Source organism: Rhinopithecus roxellana, chromosome 3 (genome assembly GCF_007565055.1).
Source record: "Rhinopithecus roxellana isolate Shanxi Qingling chromosome 3, ASM756505v1, whole genome shotgun sequence".
NCBI classification, from domain to species: Eukaryota; Metazoa; Chordata; class Mammalia; order Primates; family Cercopithecidae; genus Rhinopithecus; species Rhinopithecus roxellana.
In genome coordinates, this window is record NC_044551.1 from 1557419 (window position 1) to 1564154 (window position 6736).

Consider the following 6736-nt stretch of genomic DNA (forward strand, 5'->3'; position numbering starts at 1 on the left):
GGGATGTTGGAAAATCAAAGTGACTTGGGGAAAAGTTATTGAAATGACTACATTTTTGACAAATATGAACGAATAACGAGGAAAGATGAAAGGAATTGAAATCACTCAGCCTCAGACAAGAAGATATTCAATCTCCACCTGATATTATTTTCAAGACTTCCTGTCCAATTTCTGCTGAAATTGTTCACAACATGAATTACATGGTAAGAAAGACGCTGATATTTGCCTCTCTGATATCCATTCCAGCTTCTTCTTCACAAAGCAGAAACAGTTTTGTTTAGGAGTGGCACAACCTGACAAAAATCCTCTCCCTGGCCAAACTCTAGCCAGGCCCCTCTGAGCCCTCTTCTTGGTTAGGCCTCAGCCTTGGCCTATAAGAATGACAGACTCTTGGCACAAATGATTTCCACCCTTTACCCTCCATATATATGCATGTATATATATATATATATATATATATAAAATATATTTGAGACAGGGTCTTACTCTGTCATCTAGGCTGGAATACAGATGCTCAATTTCAGCTCACTGCAACCTCCACTTCCCAGGCTCAAGTGGTCCTCCAGCCTCAGTCTCCTGAGAAGCTGGGAATACAGGCTTGAGCCACCAACACCCAGCTAATTTTTATATTTTTTTGAGAGATAGGGTTTCACCATGTTGCCCAGGTTGGTCTCAAACTCCTGAGCTCAAAGCAATCTGTCCACTTCAGCCTCCCAAAGTGCTGGGATTACAGGTGTAAACCACTGCCCCTGGAAAACTCACACACACACGCTCTGTCTCTCTCTCTCTATATATACACACACACATACATATATTTATAGGGACTATAATATAGGTAGAGAGTTATATATATACACAAATAATATATGTTATATATAAATAATATGTATAATATATGTAAATATATATCATATATAAATAATTATACATAAATATATATATATAATATGTATTTTTTAGAGTCTTGCTCTGCCGCCCAGGCTGGAGTGCAGTGGAGCGATCTCGGCTCACTGCAAGCTCCACCTCCTGGGTTCACGCCATTCTCCCGCCTCAGCCTCCCAAGTAGCTGGAATTACAGGCACCCGCCACCATGCCCAGCTAATTTTGTTTTTGTATTTTGTAGAGATGGGGTTTGACTGTGTTAGCCAGGATAGTCTTGATCTCCTGGCTTCTGGATCACGATGGTCTTGTGATCCGCCGGCTTTGGCCTCTCAAAGTGCTGGGATTACAGGCATGAGCCACCACGCCCGGCCCATGTATTTTTTTAAAAATCTTTGACTGCAAGATGTATTTTTATGTTTAATGCATAGTAGGTGCATATACTTATGCACTTACCTTGGTGCATATATTATGGAGTACATGAGATATTTTGATACAGGCATATAATGCGTAATAATCCCATTATGGAGAATGGAACATACCCTTCATACTAAAAGACTTGACCAGACACTAGGGTCATTCTAACAGCTCCAGGCTGCATCCCTAGGATGACCCTAGGCCCCCTTAAAGTACCTGCCTGAGAAAAGAAAAGGCTTCGAGGAGAATTCACTATTTGTTTTTAGCCAACCCCTGAGGATAAGCCCCACCACTTTCAGAGCATTTACTACAAAGGGCTTACAATTGAGGATCCTCTCGCTGTCCCCTTTGAGATGTCTAGGTATCACCTACAACTTAGGGGTGTCTTCCTCAAGCATGTGAAGGTAATCCCTTTACAATGATAATCATCAGGAAGGAAGGTGCCTCTGTCTCCCAGCCTGTGTGGAATCCTAACTGTGATAAATGCCAGGTGGCAGATGTAGCTGCCTCGTGGGCATTTACAGTGACCAACCCTTGTAATTTTTCACCCTAATTCTACTGAGCCCCACTCAGCCCCTCCCTGCTGCCTCACTCTCCCTTTATTTTTTATCAAGACAGGGTCTCGTTTTGTTGCCCACAGCCATGTGCCATCACACCTGGATAATTTTTTTTTTGTAGTGACAAGGTCTCAACACCTCCTGCCTGCACCTCCCAAAGTGCTGGGATTACTGGTGTGAACCACAGCACCAGGCCCATTCTCCCTTTAAAATACCCACTCACTTCTGTGCAAATCAGAGTTGAGTTCAGTTCACACTGGACCCTCTTCCCTACTACAATTGTAATAGCATGGGCTAAAAGCTGTCCTTACCACTTTAGTGTCCAGCTTTATTTACCTTGGATGGTGCTGAGTAAAATTACTCCCCCACCCCATTCCCTGCAGCAAAGAGTGGCCAGGGGACACTCACCTGACCACTGAGACATACGCTGAGTTTCTGGGAAGACATTTTCTCTTGCCCTCCTGCACTCCTCCCTCACACCTTCTTTTCTGATGGCACAGGGACAGGAAGCCTAGAAACGTAGCAGCCATCTGGAAATATGAGGTCACAAGCATGAGGAAGACATAGCAGGTAGCCGACTGCCTCCTGAAATTCTGCTAAGATGCTTCTCGGGCAATTCAGTCACAACATGCCCCCAAAGGAACTCTAGGTCTTTCCATTTCTACCTTTGGAATTTCCCATTTTGATAAATAGCATCGCCACCCGTGTGTTGTTATTGTCAGAAACTTGGTGGATACCACTGACTGACTCTTCTCACTCCCAGTCTCCACAATTCTGCCTACCAAATATCTCCTCGCAGGCTCCTTGCATTCATTTTTTTTTGTTTTAAATTGTGGCACAGGGGGAAGGGGCGGCAGGCGCCATGTCCGGCCGCGAAGGTGGCAAGAAGAAGCCACTGAAACAGCCTAAGAAGCAGGCCAAGGAGATGGACGAGGAAGATAAGGCTTTCAAGCAGAAACAGAAAGAGGAGCAGAAGAAACTCGAGGAGCCAAAAGCAAAGGCCATGGGGAAGGGGCCCTTGGCCATAGGTGGAATTAAGAAATCTGGCCATGTTCTCACTCATAGGTGGGAACTGAACAATGAGGAAACTTGGACTCGGGAAGGGGAACATCACACACTGGGGCCTATCATGGGGAGGGGGAGGGGGGAGGAATTGCATTGGGGAGTTATACATGATATAAATGATGACCTGATGGGTGCTGACGAGTTGATGGGTGCAGCACACCAACATGGCACAAGTATACATATGTAACAAACCTGCACGTTATGCACATGTACCCTAGAACTTAAAGTATAATAAAAAAAAAATATATATATATATAAATTTAAAAACAAAAACAAGAAAGCAATTTCTAAAATAAAAACAATATCTCAAAATAAAAAAAAAAAAAGAAATCCGGCAAAAAGTAAGCTGTTTCTTGTGCCTGAGGAGATGGTGACCCTTCATTTCATCCTTATTTAAATGTCTATATTCCCTGCCATAACATCTTTTGCCACCTAAAGCTGGAATCAAGTGTTGTCTTGGAGCTGTTGTACATTTAAGAATAAACTTTTATAAAAAAAAAATCTTAAAAAGAAATTGTGGCACAGTACACATACAATTTACCATTTTAACCATCTTATTAAGTTCTTTTTTTTTCTTTGAGACAGGGTCTTGCTCTGTCACTCAGGGTGGAGTGCAGTGGCACAATCTCGGCTCACTGCAACCTCTGCCTCCCGGGTTCAAGTGACTCTCCTGCCTCAGCCTCTCAATCTTTTTAATTTTTATTTTCTTTTATTTTTTGTAGAGATGGGATTACAGGCGTGAGCTGCCACACTTGGTCATTTTAACCATTTTGAAGTATACAGTTCAGTGGGGTTTAACACATTCACAATGTCGTGCAAACATCACCATTATCTAGTTCTAGAATCTGTTCATCACCCCAAAAGAAAGTCCCATATTCATTAAGCAGCACTTCCTATTCCTCCCTTCCTCCAGCTCAAGGCACTAATTTGCTTTGTGTCTCTAGATTTGCCTATTCTGGATATTTCATAAAAATGAAACCATACAATATGTGGCATTTGTGTCTAACTTCTTTCATTCAGGATGTTTGCAAGTTTCATCCATGTTGTAGCATGTATCAGTACTATTCTTTTTGTGGCCAAATAATATTCCATTGTATGGATATACCACATTTTGCTTATGCATTCATCAGTTGAGGGACATTTGGGTTGTTTCTATCTTTTAGCTATTGTGAATAATGTTGCTATGAGCATTTGTGTATATGTTTTTGTTTGACCATCTGTTTTAAATTTTCAGGGTTATATACTTGAGAGGAATTGCTAGGTCATATGGTAATCTGTGTTTAACTTATTGAAGAACAATCAACAATTTTCCACAGCAGCTACATAATTTTACATTTCCACCAGCAGTATATGAGGGTTCCAATTTTTCTGCATCCTCACTACACTTATTATTTTCTGGTATTGTTTTTAATTATAGTCACCCTAGTGGGCATGAAGTGGTATCTCACTGTGGTTCTAAGTTATATTTCCCTCCTGACCCATGATGTTGAGCGTCTTATCATGTGCTTTTTGGCCACTGTATACACTTTTTCTTTGGAGAAAAGTCTCTTCAAGCCCTTTGTCCATTTTTATTTATTTTTAGTTTTTTGAGACAGGGCTCTGTCACCCAGGTTGGAGTGTAGTGGTATGATCATAGCTCACTGCAGCCTCAACCTCCTGGGCTCAAGCGATCCTCCCACCTCAGCCTCCCAAGTCGGTAGGGCTATAAGTGAATGCCACCATGCACAGCTAATTTTTAAATTTTTTGTAGAGATAGGGTCTAACTCTGTTGCCCAGGCCTGTCTTGAACTTCTGGCCTCAACAATCCTCCTGCCTCAGCCTCTCAAAATGCTGGGATTGCAGGTATGAGCCACCACACCCAGCTGCATATTTTACTTACTTTTTAAAAAAATGGCACCTCACTCTGTCACCTAGGCTGGAGTGCAGTGGCATGATCCTGGCTCACTGCAACCTCCACCTCCCAGGTTCAAGCAATTCTCCTCCCTAAGCCTCCCAAGTAGCTGTGATTACAGACGTATGCCACCATGCCTGGCTAATTTTTGTATTTTTAGTAGAGACAGCGTTTTACCATGTTGGCCAGGCTGGTCTTGAACTCCTGACCTCAAGTCATCCGCCCACCTCAGCCTCCCAAGGCTGAGGATTACAGTTGTGAGCCACCACGTCCAGCCTCCACCTGCACATTTAAAATGGAATTGTTTGGTTTTTAGTTGTAAGCGTCCTTTATATATTCTGGATATTAGACCCTTATCAGATGTGTGATTTGGTGAATATTTTCTCTGTTCTGTGAACTGTCTTTTCAGTCTCTTGGTAGTATCCTTTGATGCTACAGGGGCCAAGGGAAAATTTCCCCTTTGTCCTCTGAAGGTCTGCTGAAAAATCACCTGAAAAAAGGCAGATTAATAGGGGAAAATGATATGCAAACTTATTAGTCTGCATGGGAAAAAACCATAGAATGATTGCCCAACCCCACAATGGGGCACAGATAGTTACATTTCTTCTTCTTAGTGGGGAAGGGAGACAAAGAATCGTGGATAATTTTAGCGGGGATAGTAACGGATTTTTAGGGGAATTCAATAGGCTTGAAGAACAAAGTCTGTTTGAAGGACAAAGTCTGCTGAACCCACAGAGCCGACAATGGTTTGTGACAAAAGTCTGTCCAGGTGTGTTAACAGATTTCAGTCTTTCTGCGATATGAGTTCAGTTAATGAAAACCCAAGGAAGCGACCAGAAGTAATTACTTTCTTCTTCTTTTTTATTAAAAAGTAGTTAGCATTTAATGAACCTCCCTCCATGTGGCTTCAAGCCACCAGGACACAGGACCCCCGACTCCCTTAAATCTTCTCCTCAGCTCTTCTGCTGAAGAATTTGGCCTTCACGGTGACAGGCTGCTTTGCGAACTTTTCCTTTCCCAGAACTTTGCAGTAGCCCAATTGCACCACAACAATGATTGGGAGCAGCCTCAGTCTCGTTTTTAGCAGCATTCACCCGTGTCTGCTCACTGACCAATGTCCACAGTTTGTCAAGGTTGACAGGTGGGCAGAAGCTCTGGTTCCTCTTTAAGTGGTAATGCCGCATACCAACTTTCCCAAAGTAGCCTGGCTGGTATTTGTCCAAGCTGAGCCTGTGGTGATGCAGACCACCAGCATTACCATGGTCTCTGGGGTGCTTCTGGTGCTTCCCTGTGTGGCCGTGGCCGTGGCTCACATGGCCCTGAAGTTGCTGGGTCTTTCTCAGTCTGGATGGCATGTTGGCGGCCTGGATGAAAGAGCAATTGCTGTCTTCCTTCGTGAGTCCAGGCTTTAGGCAGATTTGAGAACTTAGAGAACTTTATCCTGAGCTTAGGGAGAGACAAAGGATTGAGAGGCAGGAGGCAGGGGGAAGGTCAGAGAGACCTTGAGCCTTCTTGCTCAGTTCAGCAGGTCAAAGAGCCATACTTTGGGGTATAGGTTTTTGAGTCTCAACAATGTATAAAAGTTTTTCACTTTGTTGAAGTCCAATTCAGCTTTTTCTTCTGGTGCTTGTGCTGTAAGTGTCTTACATCTACTTTTGAGTGTTTTATTCCATGCACAGAGCACAAGGATATTTTAAATACCTAAATCTGATAATGACTCCCTTGCTTAACACCTTCAATAGTTTCCCACTGTATTTAAGATAAAAGTTCAAAATCCTCGCTATGGACTACAAAGCTATGCATGATTTGGTCCCTGTCCTCCTTTTGGCCTCATTTTTCCATATTTTTGCTCACCTTTTTTGCCTTCGGTTTCTCAGGTATACCAGGCTCTCTTAAATCCCAGGAACTTCTCACTTGCCATGGTCCC

General features: G+C 42.9%; 2 pseudogenes; one reads left to right on the forward strand and one right to left on the reverse strand.

The window, feature by feature from the left end:
* Nucleotides 1–2699: 2699 nt before the first annotated feature.
* Nucleotides 2700–5239, forward strand: LOC115896475 (annotated as a pseudogene).
* A 477-nt stretch (nucleotides 5240–5716) lies between these two features.
* On the reverse strand, nucleotides 5717–6164 carry LOC104662283 (annotated as a pseudogene).
* Nucleotides 6165–6736: the final 572 nt, after the last annotated feature.